This window comes from Pinus tabuliformis, chromosome 9, assembly GCF_031772625.1.
Source record: "Pinus tabuliformis cultivar Carrire ecotype Pingquan chromosome 9, CPIR1, whole genome shotgun sequence".
NCBI classification, from domain to species: domain Eukaryota; kingdom Viridiplantae; phylum Streptophyta; class Pinopsida; order Pinales; family Pinaceae; genus Pinus; species Pinus tabuliformis.
Genome location: NC_142307.1, coordinates 556,849,245 through 556,873,179, shown reverse-complemented (window position 1 = coordinate 556,873,179; position 23,935 = coordinate 556,849,245).

Below are 23,935 nucleotides of genomic sequence, written 5' to 3'. Positions count from 1 at the left end.
TATGACCACAACTCTCCACTTTCATCGAGTTAGATTCTCGTCTCTGTTTCTGGGATCACTAGAGCTTTCAATCGGGTTGCTAGAAAAAAAACTTCAAACGTCTGAGAGGGGCACCCGGGAAGGCCACACAGTCGTGGCTCAAGTTATTCAACAGATCATTTCACCCAATGCTCCCATTCAACAAAGCATTTCACCCGCTCGCTCGCTCAAGAAGGCCACAAAAACTAGTGGCTTACTTATTCAACAAAGTAGATTAACCTCCGCTCTGATACCACTGTAAGACAACAAGATTGGAAACCAAACTCAACTATATTAATGAATTGATCTCAAAGAATGATGTACACAATATACATACAAATACATCAAGAAACTGTTTATTCAGTTTCCAGGTCTTCTTGGACTCTAATAACTATTCACCAAAACACAAACCTAGTCCCGAGGATTAGTTGACTAACAATTTAGTGGAGTTTAATAGGGAATTGATATGTAATATTTAAAAATATATTATTAATAAAAAATATTTATACATGGATAAGTGATTTTCCCGTCTCAAAGTATCATGGCATTTTTAGATTATATTGATAACAAAAAAATTTCAATGTCATGGTATTTTCAAATAATATTGATAACATTTTTTTCAATGCCGTATAAATAAAATATTTTAATAATCTATATATCCATAAAACAATTGAAAGTAAAATATTTCTTATGGTTAGAACATTTAAATTGTGTGATGTTGAATATACAAGGGAAATGTGGAATTACTTGTATGTTCAACATGGAGTTGCAATGTGACATTAGAATTACACCTTATATATATCATTTTTGGATTATGTTTGTTTTTTTGGTTCATTTTGGAATCTTTAAAAATATTTTTTACTCTGGAATTTTTGAAAGTTTTTTTGATTAAAGCTTACACACACACACATATATCTTTTTTGATAATTAGGATTGAGGTTAATTTTAATTTTGAATGAAAAAATATTATTCTCTAGTGAAATGTTCTTATTAGGATCGTGTGAAGCTTGGTGGAATTTGGATGCGTCTTGAGATATTTTAATTCTCTTGGGATAGTTTAATTCTCTCGAAGGTGGCTTCTATCTTCAACCCCTTTCCATGAAGTTTGAACATAAGACCATGTGGGGCTCCACACAAACCAATTAATTTACACATCATGGGGAGATATTTTAATTCTCTTGGGATAGTTTAATTCTCTCGAAGGTGGCTTCTATCTTCAACCTCTTCCCATGAAGTTTGAACATAAGACCATGTGGGGCTCCACACAAACCAGTTAATTTACACATCATGGTATATATATATATATATATTTCATTATTCAAGATAAGCCTTCCTTAACAAAGTGAATGACAAATGAAAACAATGATTTTTGTAAATTATATATCTCTCTCTTTCTCTCTCTCTCTCTCTCTCTCTATATATATATATATATTGGATTAGCCCATTTATTTACGAGATTATTAATTATGTAAAATTAAGTTTTTTTATAGTTTAATTCGAGGGAGATTTGTAATTTTAGTGGAGTTTAATATGGAATTGATATGTAATATTTAAAATTATATTACTAATAAAAAATATTATTCATGGATAAGTGCTTTTAACATCTCAAAGTGTCATAGCATTTTTAGATAATATTGATAACAAAAAAAAATTTCAATGTCATGGTCTTTTCAAATAATATTGATAACAATAAAATATTTCAATCCAGTATAAATAAAATATTTTAATGTTTATCTATGTATCCATAAAACAATTGAAAGTAAAATATTTCTTATGGTTAGAACATTTAAATTGTGTGTTGTTCAATATATAAGTGATATGTGGAATTAATTGTATGTTCAACATGGAGTTGCAATGTGACATTAGAGTTACACTCTATATATATCATTTTTGGTTTATGTTTGTTTTTTTGGTTCATTTTGGAATCTTTAAAAATATTTTTGGCTGCTAATATATATATATATATATATATATATATATGATAACTTGGATTGAGGTTAATTATTTTATATATTTTTAGAATTATATATATATGATTGATAACTTGGATTGAGGTAAATTTTGATTTTGAATGAAAGCAAATTATCTCTAGTGAAATGTTCTTATTATGATTGTGTGAATCTTGATGGAGTTTGGATGGTCCTTGGGACAGTTTAATTCTCTCGAAGGTGGCTTCTATCTTCAACCTCTTCCCATGAAGTTTGAACTTGAGACTTTGTGGGGCTCCACACAAACCAATTAATTTAGACATCATGAGTATATGTTATTTTTATATTGTTAAAGAGTTCGAGTTGGTTATTCACGAGAAGTATTCCTTAACCAAGTGAAAGACAATAAACATAAATATCTACAACTTTTATTAATTTGCAAATGAAAATGACTATGCTGTTTGAACTTGAGACAAACCAATTAATTTACACGTCATGAGTATATTGTAGAAATTCCTTGTAGATTCAAACTGCTTATGTAATTTTCTAAAACAAAAGACTTGAATCTACTCTACTCATTAGTGGAAATAATTAATTTATCGAGAAATCATGAAGCATTAAAGAGAGAATTCAATCAACACATTACACAATGATTTCCTTAGCAAAGCCACAACTAAAAACCCCTACTATCTGTATATTTCATTAGTCAGAAAATATGAGAAGATTACAATGCTTTGCTCAAGCTCGAGCAACCTTTGCAATATCTCTATCTGTCTTACTACTTCCTAGAGAAGCCTAGATCAATACTTAACCAAATTTTGGCTTTCCCAAGTCCCTATTTCCTTGCATTGTTTCCTTGGGAATTATCCCCCTATTAATTAGGGAAATTCCTCAATATGAATTGCAAAATCCTCATATGCCTTCCTCTGACTGTATGCACCCTTGTACAATTCAGATGTTTATACAAATGATAGTACACTGCCCTTGAACTCCAATATTATTTGGGTAACTATCATATCTGACATGCATGAGTTATTTATGAGTGAATTATCAGTTAACTAGTTGAACACATGAAGCAACACCCCACTATCTGACCTCCTAGTAGTTCCTCCAATAGTTGGAACTAGTTTAACTGACATTAACTCAATTAAACTAAATCAATTAATTACAACTCAAAATAAACTCAACCAGGGCTCCTATAAAGTAAGAGACATTCTACATGACTCAAGTTAGACCCTCAACTCGAATTAACTGAGCCAACTAAGTCAAATTAACTTAGTTAACTCGTACAAGCTTTCTTGTGATGTGGAATTAGAATTTTATTCCTAATTTAATTCAAGGACAAAATTAAATTAGTATTTTCTTTTTTCATTTTGAACACTCCCTCTCAACAAGAAAGGGATTATCATATACCCCAATCCTGCCTCTATAGAACTCGAATTTTCCTCTTAACAGTGCCTTAGTCAAGATGCCTGCATCCTGTTCCTCAGTAGGAATGTACTCCAACAACATGATTCTCCTCTGCACACAATCTTTGAGATGGTGATACCATATGCCAATATACTTGGATTTATCATGAAAAATTGGATTCTCAAAGAGTTCGATACAACTTTGATTGTCACAGTAAATTATTGTAGGATCCATCCGCTAACCAAATAACCCAACAAGGATCTTCCTCATCCATATAGCCTCACAAGCTGCATGACTAGCATCCATGTACTCTGCTTCTGCCGAACTAAGTGCAACTGATATATGATTCCTGCTGTACCAAGAAACTGCTACTGTCCCAATACTGAACATTCCCCTTGATGTGCGCTTCCTGTCGAATGGAATCCCTGCCCAATCTACATCTGTGAACCCTTGCAACTTCAATCCCTCTGTCCATTTGTACCAAAGACCAAACTGAGTGGTGTCTCTGAGGTATCTCAACACATGTTTAGTTGATTTTCAATAGATTTTGGTTGGCTTAAACATTGCTTGACTAAGCCTATTAATTTCAAAACATATATCTGATTGCGTGTTCACCAAATACATAAGTGAAGCCACAAGATGCCTGTAAATAGTAGCCTCCATTACTTCACCTGAAGTAGCATATTCCTTCCTCCAATTCCATGCTAGAGGAGTATCCATGGGTTTGCTGCATTCCATTTGGAACTTATTCAGTATCTCATTGGAATACTTTCCCTGAGAGACAAACAATTCCTATCTCCTTTCCATACTTCCATACAAAGGAAATAATTCATGAGCACCACGCCCTTCATCTCGAATTCTCTTGCAAGATCCTCTTTACAATATTTGAACAACTTCTCATCATTTGTTAGAATTAAATCATCGACATATAATACTATAATCAATAATTTACTTTCAACCACAATATGGTAAAGGTTTGCATCTGTTTCACTTTGGTGAAGCCCAACCTGGTGAAATAGTTGCGAATCCTAGTGTACCAAGCACGGGGTTCTTGTTTCAATCCATATAGCGCTTGCTTGAGTCTGCACATATGCCACTCTCTGTTGAAGGTATCAAATCCTTCCGAATGTTCAATGTACACCTCTTTCTCAATCACTCCGCTGAGGAATGTTATCTTCACATCCATATGATGTGTCTTCCATCCCATCTACATTGAAAGTGTTAAAATATATTTGATTGAAGAGTACCTTGCTACTAGAGAAAAGGTCTCCTCATAATCAATTCCCTCCACCTCAGAGAACCCTCTGGCCAAAAATTTGGCCTTGTGTTTCTCGACACTCCCATCTGCTGCTTGCTATTACCTTGTAAAGCCATCTAGAACTCACCACTGACTTGTCTACTGGTCTTGGTACCACTTCCCAAATACTATTTATGATAATGAAATCATAGTCCTCTACCATGGAATCAACCCATAATGGTTGCTGCACTGCATCCTCGAATGAGGATGGCACAATCTCTACATTCTCGCTCATCAGAGCCATGTAGCCAGTGTACTGATCTGGTGACCTCCTCTTCCTGTGCTATGATGTGGGTACTCCCACATTATCTCTAACATCATGCATCAATCTTCCATATTTTCTAGTACACTCCCTTCCATCTCTGAAAGTATCTACATGAGTAGGTGCTTCCACTCTCTACTCCTCGGCATGTGGCTACTCCACATTATCCTAGGGTTCTTCCTTTGGAGCTAAATGATCCTCATCTGCATGCAACTGAAGCTCCCTATCAAGGGAACATCTCATGGCCTTCTCTTCATCAAACTTCACATCTCTACGAACCACTTTTATCTTATGAGATGGAAGATACATCCGATAGTTGTGAGGTGTATCAGTGTACCCCAAAAATATGCCCAACTCAGTTGTCAAATCTAGCTTTTTCCTTGCATCCTTGGTAACATGGCAATAAATCGATGAACCAAAGATCCTTAAGTGTGCCACATATGGTTTCTTACCTGAAAAATCTTCTTTTGGTGTACTCATCTCGAGAATCTTCTTTTGGTGTACAACTATGTTGCATGCTTCAGCCCACAAGTGCAACAGTGGGCCATGATCATGTAACATCACCTGTGCAACTCCCACAACACTTTTGATCTTCCTTTCAACCACTCCATTCTGCTGTGGGTTATGGAGCACTCTTAAATCCCATCGAATTCCTTCTGATGAAAAAAATCTCTTGAATTAATTTGACACATATTCTCCACCGTTATTGCTCCTAAGAGCCTTCACTTTCCTACCAGTGTCTTTCTCAACAAGTGCTTTAGATTCACATAATTTAGAGAATGTCTGATATTTCTTTTGCATGAATAAAATCCATCACTTACATGAGAAATCATATACAAATATTGCATAATACCTGTGCTTGGCCGTGGAGGCTATCGAGAACGGTCCATACTCATCTGAGTGAACTCTTTCAAGGATCGCTTGCATTGGACTATCCTTATCATGAAAGGTGGATTTGGTGTACTTCCCAAATGTACACCCTTTGCATGTATCTCTCTGCTCTAGTGCACCCTTTAGAAGTCCTGTAGAAATTTGCTGCATGATCTTCCAAGGTCCATGGTGAATATGGCCCAATCTTCTATGCCATAATTCACCGATGTCTCAGCTCTACACTTTCTCTGCTTTTGTGCTCAATGCTGCATAATATTCTACATCCAATTTGTAGAGGTTCTTCACCTGAACCTCGATCCACTTCACTTGTACTGAGGCTATGTGACAAAGGAAAGCCTTTCCTTTGCTAAATATCAAATCGTAGCCACATTCCTTCAACATAGGAACTGAAACTAAATTATTCTTTAGACTCGAAACATACATGACATCTTTTAATGTGAGAGGAGAACCAGACTCCCTATGAAAAATAATAGAATCGATGTCAGTCGCACTATACCTCCCATCATTTCCCATCTTGATGTGAATCTGGAGGTCCTTCTCCTCTAAGTCACTGAAAAATTATTTGTTGTCGGTCATATGGAATGAGGCTCCACTATCCAGATATGACACACTAACCATGACCGATGTCAACATAAAATAAATGAGGGTGAAATCCAAATCAAATTGAGAAGTAAGAGCTTCACCTGATACTCCTCCTAAAGGCTTCTTTCCAGCCTTCTTGTGCGGACACTTCGTGGCATAGTGTCCCAGCTCATGACAGTGAAAACATTTAATCTTCAACAAGTCCTTGTTGCCGCCCTAACTGGAATCTCCTTTGGATTGGAATTTATTTCCTTTCCCTTTCTTCACCTTCCCATCTGAGGAAAATTTCTCCTCATCATCATGCTTGGATGAGGTTCCATCTCTAGTGCTTAACCTTATCTCTTCTTGCACCAAGTCATACCATAAACGCTACCTCCCATTTATTGAATCCTGGTAGCTGTGCCAATTCTTGGGAAGGCATAGAAGTGATAGGTTGACTAGCTCATCTTGTGCAACTGTAACACCGACACTCCCAAGCTCATCTCGACATTGGGTGAACTTTCTCAAGTATTGTGGTATTGTGTTTCCCTTCTCCATCTTGATCTTTCGAAGATTGTCCTTTAGTGCCAACTTCCTGTGGTCACTGCTGTTCTGAAGCAAGTTGATCAAGGCTTGCCACATTGCATATGGTGTATCCTTTCCAAGGAGGTTCGAGACAATATGATCTCAAACTCATTTTAGTATGATCCTTCTTGCCTTTGCAACACATTTCTTCCACTCTGCCAGATCTTGAGCATATGTTGTTGGAGGCTTAGGAATATCATTCTCTATGAATTTTTTCAGCTTGCTGTCTTCCAACACTGCCTCCATCATGTTGTGCCAAGAAATATAGTTTGAACTACCCTTAAAGGCATATTCGAGTCTCAATTTGTAGAACGACATCCTGCTGGCTCTGAGGAATGATACTGAAAATTCAATTTCACCTGCAAAAGACAAACTCGTATTCTCCTGTTCTAGAGTGATTTATGTTTTGATACCATGTAGAAATTCCTTGTAGATTGAAACTGCTTATGTAATTTTCTAACACAAAATACTTGAATCTACTCTACTCATTAGCGGAAACAATTAATTGATTGAGAAATCACGAAGCATACAAGAGAAAGAATTCAATCATCACATTACACAATGATTTATTGGGGAAATCCACAACTAAAAACCATTGCTATCTGTATATTGCATTAGTCCTTGAGAATCAACCCCTATTAATTAGGGAAATCCCTCAATATGAATTGCACAATCCTCATAGGACTTCCTCTGACTGTATGCACCACCTGTACACTTCAGATGATTATACAATTGATAGTACACTACCCTTGAACTAAAATCTCACTTGGGTAACTCTCATATCTGACATGCATGAGTTATTTATGAGTGAATCATCAGTTAACTGGTTGAACACATGAAGCAGCACCCCACTGTCTGACCTCCTACTAGTTCCTCCAACATTTCGAACTAGTTTAACTGACATTAACTCAGTTGAACTGAATTAATGTATTACAACTTAAAATAAACTCAAATAGGGCTTCTATGAAGTAGGAGACACTGTACATGACTCAAGTTAGACCCTCAAATCGAATTAACTAAGCCAACTAAGTCAAATTAACTTAGTTAACTCATACAAGTTGTCTTGTGATGTGGAATTACAGTTTTATTCCTAATTTAATTCAAGGACAAAATTAAATTAGGATTTTATGTTGCATTTTCAACATATATGCTATTTATATATTGCTAAAGAGTTCAACTTCATTATTCAAGATAAGCCTTTCTTAACCAAGTGAAAGACAAATGAAAATGATGATGTTTGTAAATGAGATATATATATATATATATATATATATATATATATATATATATGTTGGGAGCGGGATCCCCCAAGGGCAGTTTTAGGGCTAAAAGCCCATGTTTAAGTTAATTTTTGTAATAAAAATGTAAAGACTCCACATTTTGTGGTCGCAGAGCGCGAAGGTGTTATGTGTCAAAAAGGGTAGTCCACAGTTTTGTAAAGTAAAGTCGGCCTACCCATGGTCCACTGGCCATGGGATTGTATAAAAAGAGCTAAGCTCTAAGTAGTAAAAGGCATTGATAAAATGACACACGATGTAATGGAGTCATAGCTTGGAAGAAAGAAGTCTAAGTCTTGGGTTGTAGCGTAGGTAGAGGCTCTGTAGCTGAGTGTGTAGAGGCCTAGGGTAGAAGTCCACCGCTGTGTGCGCAAGGCAGACAAAAGTTGTAACACTTGAAAGACATTAATAAAAGGAGATATTCTGTAGTTTCTGTGCCTTTATTCTATTGATTCATTTGGATATTTTATGTATGGATTTCCTTTATTATGCTTATATGATGCGGGAATGAATGCAATTACATTGAATAATTGAACGCAATTACGAATATCTGCTTACGTGGTGATAACTTTAAGTATTTAATGAGATAAGAAAATCACTTAGATTAATTGAGGAATCTGCATGGCACGCTGCCATAGCAGCACGAAAGTACCTAAGCAGTAGGTTAGGGCTACGAGAAGGTCGATCGTACCCTTTTGCGATGGTACAGAAGGACGGAATAGATGGCTCATCTTGCAAGCCCTAGAGCGAAGCAACCTGCGTGAAGGTAGAAATAGAGAGAGCTAAATGACATCACAACCATCTCAGGGTGCGGAAGCTTGGTTCCAACATCCCCCCATACTGCTTCAGGTGAGACTTCAGTCCGCGCTCTGCAGGTTGATGCCAAAAGGGCCAGTAGTGTAGGGATTTGTTTGGCTAATTAATGCTGAACCTGGGTCAGGCCCCCTCAAGCCAACAAATGGTTCCGTTGTTGGGACCAGAATCTGCATAAGAGATGTGTGATGTTGTATCACTGGAATACAACTAAGAAAGAGATTGGAGGCTAGTTGGATAGAAAGATCCATGACTTCGCGGTGCAGGTTAACAGGAACCCGCGACTCACTAAGGAACAGTGGTTGGACAGATACCTGTATACAGAGATCCACGAGATCTTTTTCTTCTCCTTCCCTATTGAGCTATATGAGTGGATCGCAAAGCTAACAGATAGCCAAGGAAGGTGGAAACTTGACAGTCCTATTGTGTGGACCTCGGAGCTAATACATAACTTGGAAGCATCGGAGGATAAGATCGCCTGCGCTATCGATCATTGGCTCGATCACATCATAGGAGGATTTGTGACTGAATTCGCGGTCGACACCTCAACCAGCTATAGCGAGGCGGAGCGACACTTTTTCAAAGGACCGTGAGGTAAGTACGTAAAATATTTGAATCCATGTATTAAAATGCTATTGTTCGAAAAATGGGTTATGCAGCTACCTTGATGTTCGGGACTACGTGAAGCATAAAAGCTTACAAGAACGAAGGAAAAAAGGGTTCGAAGTATAGTCCATTGATTTCTCCTCCACGAGGTGACGAGGAAGAGACAACGAAGGTTTCTCCACGAAGTGATATTCAGTTAATAAGACAAGGATTCCCGCGAATACCACCTCCGCCCACACCACCTCCAAATTCACCACCATCACCTCCAACTTCACTTGTACCACCTCCACCTCCACCGCAGTTCAGTATGGAAAATACAGTGAAGCTGCCTTTGTTAAAAGGCTTGGGAAATGAGGACCAGGACCAATTCTGGTTCGTTGTAAGCGCTGTATGGGTAGCTCAAGGTGTTACAAATGATCATATAAAGAAGGCGACACTGGTTAGTGCTCTGCAAGATCACGTGCTAACCTGGTATATTAAATACTCTAATGATAATCCGAATGCTGGAGTAGCAGACATCCAAGCAGAACTGAATTGAGAATTCAATAGACATAAATCTGAGGCGTAGTCGATTGTGGGATTCAAAGAGATCACAATGCAACCAGGCGAGACGCCTTGGGAACTAGATCAGAGATTGAAGTGTACAATCCGCGAAGCCAACATGAAGTTGACGGATGGACATCATCGCGAGTGGTTTGTAGCTTTGCTACTACCACACTTAAGGAGTGCGATGTCGTAGCAGAAGATAAAAACTTAGGCAGAGGCCTTGGAGATTTCCATGAGACTACATGAAACTCCAATGCAAGATCCAAATCTAGGAGTTTATTTACGAGATTATTAATTATGTAAAAAAGAGTTTTTTTTTTTGTAAGTAAGCATGTCTAAACTATATTAAATGAGCCAAATTTACAGTATGTGCAATCATGAGTTTCTTCTCTACCTCAGAGTGAGGAAACCAAAGAGATGAGACAAGAGTTCTCTGCCCATGGAGGGGGAAACTAGAATTAACATTGTTTACATTGAAACCATAGAAATTGCACGGGAGGGAAAGGCCTTGCGGCGCCTGGAAAATGGAATAATACAGAGTGACAATTTCACATTGAGGCAAAGCCAAAATGTCCTCAGTCTCCAAATTTTCACTCTTTGGCCAAACAACAACTGTTCTATTGTTATGGAAATTTCTGAAGCAAAAAGGTCTTCCAAAATCCATTGATCGAAAGGACAAGGAAAAAATGGCCTAGGTCTGCTCAGGAAGTTGACAATGACAATATCTACTGTGAAGCAAACAAAGGTCGAGATGGAGCCACCTTAACCTTGAGAAGTTCCACGAGCCTGGCATGTGTTGAACTCCTCTGAGATCTCCTCCAGAATGAAGCATCTGTAAGGACTAGGCTTGGGTGGGGAAGAAGATGGAGCATTTTACACGACGGAAGGTGGGGGAGATCTGCGAGGAGGAGAGGTGGAAGATATTGCAGGAGGGGAGTGTGCAGGAGACCTGATCGATGAGGGAATGTTGGGAGGGTAATCAATGTACATGTCCCTACAAGTAAGCCACTTCAAGGAGGTGGATGAGTGGTTAAGGAGTGCCGAGAGCTTTGCAATCCAATGGGTGGATTTATTCTTGGCCTCTTCCTGGTATTTTAGTTTTTGGGCTAAAAGGTTATGTAGAGTCCAGAGGGTTGAGCATCCATGGTGCATTTTTTCTTCCTCCATGGCCACGAATTTCCTTCGTATGCTCTTAGGGATGGAGTGGTCGAACATGGTGGCAATAGAGTGTTCATCAAGAGTGTTAGGGGTCTCCCTATGGCATGACCTTAACCAGGGGGGCAACCTTGTCCTCTATTCCCGCTCATGGTTGGGGTGTAGGTGCTAGTGGGCATAACAACAAGGTTGGGTGAAGTGGTGCTGGGCGGAAGGGCGAGAAACTAGAGGAGGAATGACATGGAGTTTAGGTCCCAATAGGTGAAAAAGACTAGAGAAGACACAAGGTGGTCCTCGAAAACCAAGGCTAAGGGGTGCGTGGAGTAAATATGTTGGGTTGGATCCATCTGAAGCAGGGTGCCCTCCATGTGCCACTACTCGTCAGTCATATGGGGCGATCGCCACCTGGTCACCTGGATCCAGGGAGAGTTTTTTTATAGTTTAATTCCAAGGAGATTCGTAATTTTAGTGGAGTTTAATATGGAATTGATATGTAATATTTAAAAATATATCACTAGTAAAAAATATTATTCATTGATAAGTGCTTTTTTTTTTTTTTCTCGGCAAGATTAACTACTATTGTATTAATATGTACAGATAACTTTACAATCAAAGAAGCTGGCAGCCCAGGGCCAACTGCGGCTCATGGGCTGCATTTTTAGACTTGTACAATTGCCTCGCAGGGCTGTAAGATTAGAAGGACCAAAATTCAAAAAGCTGAGAGTTTCCAGAATGGCTCCATAACGGCCCACGCAGGGGCAATTCCAAAAAGACATACAACCCAGACAAACTATGGAAACTGAATACATAACCATGAACATACAAAAAACCAGGCAATCACAAAGGATTTGCGCCCAACAGGAGACATCGTCCCCACTGCATACAGTAACTAGCAACAAAAAAACACAGACGACCATGTGAAACAGGAAATTGAAATTGTTCCTACCCCGAAACCCGACTTGAGAGAGGACGGCAAAAACACAGGACCACCAACCCGAGCTAATCCTCTGGCTCTTCGTCCATCGCCGACGGATTGTGCGCTGGTTCTGGTTGCTCGAGAGCTCGATGTTGGGTGGGGGAATGAGAGCGTTCTGTCCCTGAATTGCTCTCCTCACTCACTGGTTCCTCCACTGGGAGCTTCCCTCGAACATTTGCTGAACCTTCCGCTTCAATTGACGGCTCCCCCATTGGGAGCTTCCCCTTACCGCGCGCATTATTGTCTTCCGCCAGGACCAGAGACGATTATTCTGCGTTCTCCTCCTGAGTTTGGGTGAAAAGCACAGAGATGTGTGCATTAATGCCTGGATTATCCCCAGTGCTTCCCAGAGTAAATATAACTGAACCAAATGCAGGTAGCTTGGGCTCCCCTCCACTAGAGCTGCCCACCTCCATGACTTGACGGGCCGGGATAGGGGTGGCTCCCATCCTACGATAACAGTAACAACAACAACAATGATGATGTACATCTGCAGCTGGGGGGCGAGAGGGTTCTCCACGCCCGGGTCCTCTGCGACAAGGCATCCTCTCACGCACCATGATAGCCACCAAGCCTTTGTTCCGTTCCCCGGCAGACGAGGTCCGGCACTGTATCTGAGCCCTCCCCACAACGTGCAATCCCCAGTTAGAGACAGAGCAAAGCATAAATAGGCGTATAACCAGTCCAGGGAACGCAGGTGTGTTATAAACCTCGGCCCAACTCTCAACCTCCAGCTCACAGCACAGACGCTCAAATCTCTGTAAATTCCCCTCACCAGAATGAGCTCCCTTCCCCAAGCAATCCACATACTTAAACCGCGTTGCATTACCAATGAAAAGACCAGCATTGAATGCCCCTCGCTGGATAGCCATTCCCTCCCTCGGCTCCATTAAGGATGCTCAGAGGCCGCTTCAGTCGTGAAGTTTCGGCGGCTTGCCGCATTTAAGGTTGAAGCGCCATCACGTGGCAGCCCATGCCCGGCATGTGGCTCGCCATTGAATGTCACAATGCCACCCGCATCCGGGGATTGATAAGTGCTTTTTACATCTCAAAGTGTCATGGAATTTTAAGATAATATTGATAACAAAAAAATATTTCAATGTCATGGTATTTTCAAATAATATTGACAACAAAAAAGTATTTCAATACCGTATAAATAAATATTTTAATGTTAATCTATATATCCATAAAACAATTGAAAGTAAATTATTTCTTATCGTTAGAACTTTAAATTGTGTGTTGTTCAATATATAAAGGAGATGAAGAATTACTTGTATGTTCAACATGGAGTTGCAATGTTAAATTAGAGTTACACTCTCTATATATCATTAAATTAGTTTATGTTTGTTTTTTTTGGTTCATTTTGGAATCTTTAAAAATATTTTTAACTCTGGATTTTTAAAAGTATTTTTTATTAAAGCGCGCGCACACACACACACACACACACACACACATAATTGAGGTTAATTTTAATTTTGAATGAAAAAAGATTATTCCCTACTGAAATGTTTATATTAGGATGATGTGAAGCTTGGTGGAGTTTGGATGGTCCTTGGGATAGTTTAATTCTCTTGAAGGTGGATTTTGTCTTCAACCTCTCCCATGAAGTTTACACCTGATGAGTATATGTTTACTATATATTATTAAAGAGTTCAAGTTCATTTTTTTTGTCATTCAAAATGGCTTTCATTATATTTTCAAAATAGCATAGCATACAAAAATGGTTTTGACAACCCACTCTCTCTCATTCCAACCAAACTTTTTGAGATTGGGGGCTAGAGTACGAGGGAATACAATTTGCATACATTATTTCCGAAGGGCGCTGTGGCCTTAGCATACTAGGAGTGACAAAAAAAGAGACTTGAATTGATGACAACATATCAAGTAGGGGGATGAGGGGGAATTACAGGGGGAGATACAAAGTAACCAACATGATCATGAATTTGGAAGTCAATATGTTCCACTTGAGCTTCGAAGCTGTGAAGGTGGTCATTAGTGCGTCGTTGACTATGCCAGAGGTTGTCCAACTGCTCCAGAATGGAATTTTGACTGTCTTGAATATCAACAAGATAAACTACAATCTCATTGTGATGTTCATACCTATGATCCTTGAGGATGTCAATGTTAAGAGGCATGTGTCACAGCTGCTCGGAAATAGATTCCATGGAGGTGGGGGCTACTAGGCGGCCTGGCGAACTAGCTGGAGAAATTGCCTCAACATCTTCTGTTTCTTGGCTTGTCGAATTAGTAGAGGACGAATGACGACTTGGCTCGGGATGCCCAACTTGGGAATGATGACTCCCACAACGAGGACAACCCCGTTGTCATGGCATCCTAAAGGTAACAATGCTTGATCACTTGCTGCAGGGGGAGCCCACAAAAATACCTTGAGTGAACCTGCACATAATACAAAACGACCCAATTCCACGAAACCACTGACTCGAACAAGTATGAATCACCCGATAAACACCACTATCAAAGGGGTGAGATGGAAAACGTTTACCCTGACTGGGTAATGAAGTGGGGCAGGTCCCGAATGCAACCCAGAATATTGACGCAGATAGAACAAGCAACCCTGAGTACAGACAAAGAGACTATTGTTATCTTTGGGCCAGAGAAGAGACCCAAACCTAGAGAAAAATTTACCAAAGACCAGAATGCTACCCACGCACCTGTGAAGACAAACAAGGGTCCTCGCGAGTGGGAGTTGAACCAAAAGATTCCATAGGAGTGAAGAGGGCTTGTATCCAGTAAAGGCGTGGAGACAACACCAAACTACATTTGTCCAGGTACCTGGATCCTAAGGGAAGACCATGAGACATATCCCAACCCACACCCAAAACTTGCAAGCTTCTTCTACACTCCTCACCCAAGGCCGAAACCCTAGTGAGGCGCCATAGACCTAGAACCAGACACTTTCACTCGCCTTCCAACCCAAATTCACTGCCCAGATTGCCAAACTGAAGTGAATTGCTTGTCGGGTTTCGAATTTAACCACAAAGTTCGTGGTGGAGAGCATTACATAGGAGGAATTAATGCCGAGACAGTTCATGCTGTGGGAGTTAATACCCGCATGGAGGAGGAGAAGGACCCAATAGCCTTGCATGAGACACTTGTACTTCGACATGAGCACCCCCATTGGGGGAAGATTTAAAGTTTGTTATTCACAAGCCCACAAACTAATTAATTTACACATCATGAGTATTTGTTATTTATATATTGTTAAAGAGTTCGAGTTTGCTATTCACGAGAAGTTTTCTTTAACCAAGTGAAAGACAATTAAAATAAATATCTACAACTTCTATTAATTTCCAAATGAAAATGACGGTGTTGTTTGAACTTGAGACAAACCAATTAATTACCTCATGAGTATATGCTATTTATATATTGTTAAAGAGTTCGAGTTCACTATTCAAGATAAGCCTTTCTTAACCAAGTGAAAGATAAACGAAAATTACGATGTTTGTAAATTTTATATATATTATATTATATAATTTTTTTGGATCAAGCATTTTATTTATGAGATTAGTTTTTTATAGCTTAATTTTAGAGAGATTTCTAATTTTACTGGAGTTTAATATGGAATTGATATGTAATATTTAAAAATATTTTACTAATACAAAAATATTATTTATGGATAAGTGTTTTTTACACCTCAAAACATCATGGCATTTTCAGATAATACTGATAACAAAAAAAATATTTCAATGTCATGGTATTTTCAAATAATATTAATAACAGAAAAATATTTCAATGCCATATAAATAAAATATTTTAATATTTATCTATATATCCATTAAACAATGGAAAGTAAAATATTTCTTATGGTTAGAACATTTAAAATGTGTGTTAGGGAGATGTCGATTTACTTGTATGTTTAACATGGAGTTGCAATGTGACATTATATTTACACCCTATACATATCATTTTTGGTTTATGTTTATTTTTTTGGTTCAGTTTGGATGGAATCTTTAACAATACTTTTTACTCTGGAAATTTTAAAAGTATTTTTCATTAAAGCATATATATAGATGTGTGTGTGTGGGGTTTCAGGTAAATTTTAATTTGGAATGAAAAAAGATTATTCCCTTAGTGAAATGTTTTTATTAGAATTGAATGAAGCTTGGTGGAGTTTGGATGGTGCTTGGGATAGTTTAATTCTCTCGAAGGTGGCTTCTATCTTCAACCTCTTCCCATGAAGTTTTAACTTGAGACCTTGTGAGGCTCTACACAAACCAATTAATTTACATATCATGAGTATATGTTATTTAAACATATTGTTAAAGAGTTTGATTTAGTTATTCACGAGAAGTCCTCCTTAAACCATTGAAAGACAATAATAATAAATATCTACAACTTTTATAAATTTCCAAATGAAAATGACAATGTTGTTTGAACTTGAGACAAACCAATTAATTTAAAAAACCAATTAATTTACACCTCACGAATATTTACTATTTATATATTGTTAAAAAGTTTGAGTTCATTATTCAAGATAAGCATTTCTTAACCAAGTGAAAGACAAATGAAAATGATGTTTGTAAATTATATATTATATTATATAATATTTTTGGATTAATCCTTTTATTTACAAGATGATTTATTATGTAAAAAGGAGTTTTTTTTTTTTATAGTTTATTTCAAGGGAGATTTGTAATTTTAGTGGAGTTTAATATGGAATTTATATATAATCTTAAAAATATATTATTAATAAAAAGTAGTACTCATGGATAAGCATTGTTTTCATTTCAAGGCATCATGACAATTTTAGATAATATTATAACCAAAAAATATTTCAATGTTATGGTATTTTCAAATAATATTAATAACAAAAAAATATTTCAATCATTGTATAAATAAAGTATTTTATTGTTCATCTAGATATCCATAAAACAATTGAAAGTAAAATATTTCTTATGGTTAGAACATTTAAATTGTGTGTTGTGGAGAAGTGGAATTACTTGTATGTTCAACATGGAGTTGCAATGTGACATTAGAGTTACACCCTATATATATTATTTTTGGTTTATGTTTGTTTTTTTAGTTCATTTTGGAATCTTTAAAAATATCCTTTACTCTAGTGTGTGTGTATATATATATATATATATATATATATATATATATATATATATATATATGGATTGAGGTTAATTTTAATTTGAATGAAAAAAAATTATTTCCTAGTGAAATGTTTTTATTAGGATTGTGTGAAGCTTGGTGGAGTTTGGATGCTGCTTGACATATTTTAATTCTCTTGAAGGTGGCTTCTATCTTCAACCTCTTTCGATGAAGTTTGAACTTGAGACGTGTGGGCTCCACATAAACTAATTAATTTACACATCGTGATTACATATTATTTATATATTGTTAAAGAGTTCGAGTTCATTATTCACGAGAAGTCTTCCTTAACAAAGTGAAAGACAATAACCATAAGTATCTATAAATTTTATTAATTTCCATATGAAAATGACGATTTTGTTTGAACTTGATACAAACCCATTAATTTACACCTCATGATTATATGTGATTTATATTTTGTTAAAGAGTTCGAGTTCAATATTCAAGATAAATCTTCCTTAACCAAGTGAAAGTCAAATGAAAATGATGATGTTTATATATATATATATATATATATAATATTTATAAAGCCCTAAGAGTTAGCTTAGCTTATTGAGTTCTCATTGCTAAGTACCTTGCCAGTTGGGAGGTCACAGGGTCAAATATCCTCGACGCTCTTCGGGTTAGGCACTGCTTGTTTGGCCAATAGGTAGATCCCTTCAGGTTGATTTGCATGGATTTTTCCATGGATGTAGCGGCCACCCAATGTCCGTGAACCACCCTAAAAAAATATAATATTATACAATTTTTTTGGATTAGTCATTTTATTTTATTAGATTATTAATTATGTAAAAGGAGTTTTTTATAGTTTAATTCGAGGGAGACTTGTAATTTTAGTGGATTTTAATATGGAATTGATATGTAATATTTAAAAATATATTACTAACAAAAAATATTATTCATGGATAAGTGATTTTTACATCTCAAAGTGTCAATCTATTTTATAATTGATAACAACAAAATATTTCAATATCATGGTATTTTCAAACAATATTGATAACAAAAAAATATTTCAATGCCATATAAATAAAATATTTTAATGTTCATCTATATATCCATAAAACAATTGAAAGCGAAATATTTCTTATGGTTAGAACATTTAAATTGTGTGTTGTTCAATATATAAGGGAGATGTGGAATTACTTGTATGTTCAACATGGAGTTGCAATGTGACATTAGAGTTACACACGATGTCTAGATCTGATCTCCAAGATTACTTTACACAGATGGGATTTTCATAATCTCTTACTTCAACCACTTTGAAATTCCTTTCGAAGATCACAATCTATTTTGGTTCATTGAGAGCTTTTCAACAATATTCGAGCTTTGGACAAAAATTTATGCCTATTTAAAAATTTTCCCTTCAAGTGCCATGTTAACATCCATGCCATTGCCACATAGCAATTTATTCCCCCATATCCCCAACTATACATTTCCTGTTGGGATGGGGTCCCTAGGGGTAGAATTGAATTAAACTTAGTCAATTTTGTAAAATATGTAAAGTCTCTGCAAAATGTGGACACGGAGCACGCAGATAGATAGAGTCAAAGGGGCATTAGCCTTTTGTTTTTGGTTAGTTTTGAAGACTCACCCATGAGTTGAGGGCCATGGTCTTGTATATGGAAAGCTATAAATAGTTGAGTCTTAGCAAATATTAGAGGAAAGTTGGGATAGAGAATTGGGTACATTAAAGAGTTTTGTTGTCTTGGGCAAGAGATAGGGCAGGAAGGCTCTACTCCCTGCACTTAGGTAGAGAAGGGAAGGTTCTTGCAGCTGAGTGCACAAGAGGCCTAGGTAGAGTCCACAGCTGAGTGCACGGAGCCCTACAACTGTGTGCGTAGGGTAAGAAGAGTCTGTAATCGGTTAACTAAAGATCAATAAAGACAATCTTTCAAAGAATTACTGAAGTATTTCCACTGTATCTGTTTACGTTGTATACTGCCGATTAATGATATGTTTTATGAAATAATGATGGAACGCTACACAAATTTATTGAATCCATCTTAATAATGTATGAAATGAATGTTTAGCCACTTCCGCGAAGTTACAAGCCATTTCTCTTATGTGTTCTAATGAATTAAGTAGCTATACGTGAACTTCGATCTAGGGTTGCTTGTTGATGTGCGAAAGTAGGTAAATTGACTATTTAAGGTATGCAAGGACTGATCATGGACCTTCGCAAAGGTCTATAGGCCACTTTAACTTAGTTACAATAACAAGCCCTAGAAGTCTATCAAATTGTGTGGAGGTAGCTCTAAGGCACTGAAAGACATCACACTAATATTTGGATGCAGAAACTTGGTTCTTGCATCCCCCATTACTACTTGCCGAAAGGGACAACACTGTAGGGTTTTGTTGGTTGGCCTAACTAACTCTGAACCTGGGTCAAGACCCCCTAAGCCAACAAATGGTTCCGTTGCCAAGACCACAATTTTCTTAAAAGAGATGTGTGATGTCGCATGATTGGAATCCGACCAAGAAAGAGATTGAAAAGTGGTTAGATTGAAATATTCATGAGTTTGCAACTCAAGAAAACAGGAATCCGCGACTATCAAAGGAGGATTGGTTAAATAGATATCTGTATACAAAAGTACATGAAATCTTCTTCTGCACTTCCCAATTGAACTATACAAGTGGTTAGCTAAATTGATAGACATCCAAGGAAGGTGGAAGCTCGATAGTCCTATAGTGTCGACTCCAGAATTAATGTGACGACTAGAGGCTTCTGAAAACAAGATCACGCAGGCTGTCAATCATTGGCTTGATCAAATTCTGGGAGGATTTGTTACGGAATTTGCATTTGAAACCTTAGTCAGCTATAGCAAAGTAGAGAGAAGATTCTTCAAAGGACCGCAAGGTAAGTATTTAAGGTCATTGAATACTTGAATTAAAATGCTATGTGAAAAGTGGGTAATGCCATTACCTTGATGTTCGGAGCTACACGAAGTGGAAGATTCTTTAGAATCATGAAGAATCAGGACAAGAGTATAACCCATTGATTGGACCTCCTTCAAGTGATGACGAAGGGGCAGTGCAAACTACACTACGAAGCGCTCTTCAACTAATAACTCAGAGTATTCCTAGAACACATCATCCACCCACTCCACCTCCACCTCTACCTCCACCACATACACCTTCACCGACACCTCCACCTCCACCGCCACCATTCAAAACAGTGAACACAATGAAGATGTTGATCTTCAAGTGTATAGGGGGTGAAGATCCAGATCAGTTTTGATTTGTTGCGAACACTATATGGATAGAGAAACAAATCACCGATGATAATATAAATAAGGTGCAATTGGTTACCACCTTGCAGGATCGCGTGCTAACCTGGTACATTAATTATTGTGTTGACAATCCTCATGCATCGATAGCAGAAACTCAGACATCTTTGAACAAAGAGTTTAGTAAGCCTAAATCCGAGGTGTAGTTAGTAATTGAATTTAAAGAGATCATGATGAAGGTTGAGGAGACAACTTGGTACTTTGATAAGAGGTTGAAGTGCCAGATCAGACAAGTTGACATGCAAATCTCAGATAGCCAGCATTGCGACTGGTTTATTGTGTCACTTTTGCCCCATTTAAGAATTGCTTTATCACAACAGAAGATAGCAATGTAGGAAGAAACCTTGGAGATTGCAATGAGGCTACACGCATCACCTATTCAGGATACGAACCTAGGGGTACAACAGATCCACTCACAGTTAGCAAGCCTACACCTAGAGTTACAGAGTTTGAAGAAAGAAAAGGAGACTAAGCTAGAAGTGCGCGCAGAGGTTTGGTGCTTGAAGTACAAGGGAGACAGGCATGATAAATATCATTGTCCAGTATACACGAAATATCTTATAGGGGAGGGCCAACCCCCCTGAAGCCAGAAGCTCTAGCCAGGCCAAGCATAGGAGTTCTGCTATGGTGCACCATTTGTCAAGTCACTAGGAAACATGCAACGGATAACTGCCACTTGCTTCAGAAGTTCGTTCAGACACCTCAACAACTGTTCTATAATTTCTGTAAATTTGTGGGCCACGATGAGTGCCACTGTCGAAGCTATGAGCTGATGATGGAAAGAACCCCTACTTACTGTATGCAAGTAGAAACTTGGCCTCCATATCAAGGCGCTAGAGGAGTGCGTGGGGGTTTTCAGGTCTGAGGACGAGGGCAAGGAAGAGGGCCTAGTGGAGGTCGCAGTCAGATTATCTACTACAACTATGGATAGTCAGGAAATTTGTGCGAGATTTCTTGAATCCTACACACCCTTCATGTCAATACTGTAGACAGTTCGACCATGCCATAGAAGAATGTCTGATGTTAATAGCTAAGATGAAAGAGAAGAAAACATAGCTTCAATAGCCTACACAAAATTTACAAATGATGAGTGTTGAACCCAATGAGGAGGATCAAAGCATTAATATTGTACTAAGAAGCAACATGACGACTGGAGCAGATAAGGGTAAGTAGCCTGAAGAAGACGGATGGGTCCGCAAAGCTCTGGAGAAAGAAGCCAACTTTGACCTTAATCGCGCTAAGGAAACATTCATGGAAGCCAAGAAGAACTTTGCTGAGGCCTCCACCTCAAGAAGCTAGGACAAGACGCAAGAAACTAGTGCAACACAAGAGGTTGATCCTTCTGTACTCACTACCTTTTTGGAGACCCGCATAAAGTTACTGCGCGACATGAAGGCTGTGGAAGGATTGTAAGACTTAATAGAAAAGTGCCCTGATAAGGAAAAGACTCTTTCGGAATAGTGCTCAGTTAGAAAAATCGGTAAGCATAAGGCGTGAACAGGACGAGAGATGTGGTTAACAAAGCATATAGGTGAGTATGAAATGGACAAGGTCATTTTGGATCTGGAGTCTTATGCGAATGTCCTACCGAAACTGACATGGGAAAGGATGGGGAGACCTACGCTGCAGTGGTCTCCGATTTAGTTTAGGATGGAGAATCAACATAAAATCATCCCCATGGGATGCTTATATGAAATAACGGTCGATATTGAAGGTGTGAGTGCAGTAGCGGACTTTGAAGTTATAGAAATTGTCGATGACAACAATCCATACCCTGCGCTTCTGGGAATCGAATTGGATATTGACATGAATGGGGTCATTAATTTGAAAAAAAGGACAATATAATTTGAAAGAAAGTTGCTTAGGGTTATAGTGCCATAGGATCCTACAGAAGGGGCGCGCTATACTGAACCAGTCTGTGATTATGTGGAAATTGACGATGAGCTGGACCAAATATACAAGATAACGATGCAAGATCAGGATTGGATCAATCCAACGAAAGATGGAAAGATTGCATGGGACTGGGAGAATTCCTGCACCTGATTCAGACGAGGAATTAGAGAATTGGTAGGATCTCTTACATGAAGTTTTTACATTGTGATGCAACATGATGACAAAGTCACTGCGTCATGTTTCATCGAAGGTAAGAAAGTTACCTTATTATGATGGTTTGACTAGTGTAGATATGTTTTTAGATGGATTTGAGTGTGAAGTCCCTAAGGACCAACGCTTTCAAGCATTGGAGTTGGTGCGGCACGCTACGCCCGCACGATGGTGGGGTACACATAAGGATAGTTTTGTGTGATGACGAGATTACAAGAGAATGATGAAGCTATAATTTGGGCATGCTAATACCCAAATGAATGAGAAGTACAATGGGAGGGATGATCTACACAATCACCTAGCAAAGTGAACTAAGGCACGGGGGACATAACCGTGGCCAGAATGGGTACATATATTTTTTCATACCTTGGATACGATCCCCATGAACTGATACCTTGAAACAAGATCTGCCACGACACTGCAGAGTATGATGTATTGAAGAAAGGTTTCTTATTGGCTTTCAGATTCGAGGACGGATTTGCAAGCATCGATGAAACACTTCAATAAATTAAAACGATTATCTTTAGGACATCTAAGGAACCAATGGAATGGATCCAAATGGACTGGAGCACCCTGCTGCACCATGCCTTGGAATTATATAATGTGACCGCTGAAGAGGAGGAAGAAGACCCGAGGAACATCAGTATTCCGGAGATAGCAGGGCATCGCGAAGTCAAAGGCCCACAAGTAGAGAACCCAGACATCTCTGTACCTTTGAAAACGAGGCAAGTAAACATTGGCACTGAAGAAGAACCAAAGTTCACGAATATTGGAGACTATTGGGATGATGCTATAGTAGACAAAGTTGTTGAATTACTTCGCGAATACTAGGATATCTTCCCCACTAAGTTTTCGGACTTAAAGGGCATACTTGGTGATTTGGGCGTTATGAAGATCACATTGAATCCGGATGTGAAGCCTGTTAAATGGAGGCCTTATCGCCTTAACCCTAAGTATAAGGAAAAGGTTCGCCAAGAGCTGCATAAAATACTGGAGACAGGCATTAGAGAACTTGTTGAAGAGTCTTTTTGGGTGAGCCTGATGGTGGTCCAAGAGAAGAAACAAAAGGGAAAAATAAGGATTTACGTAGATCTACAGAAGC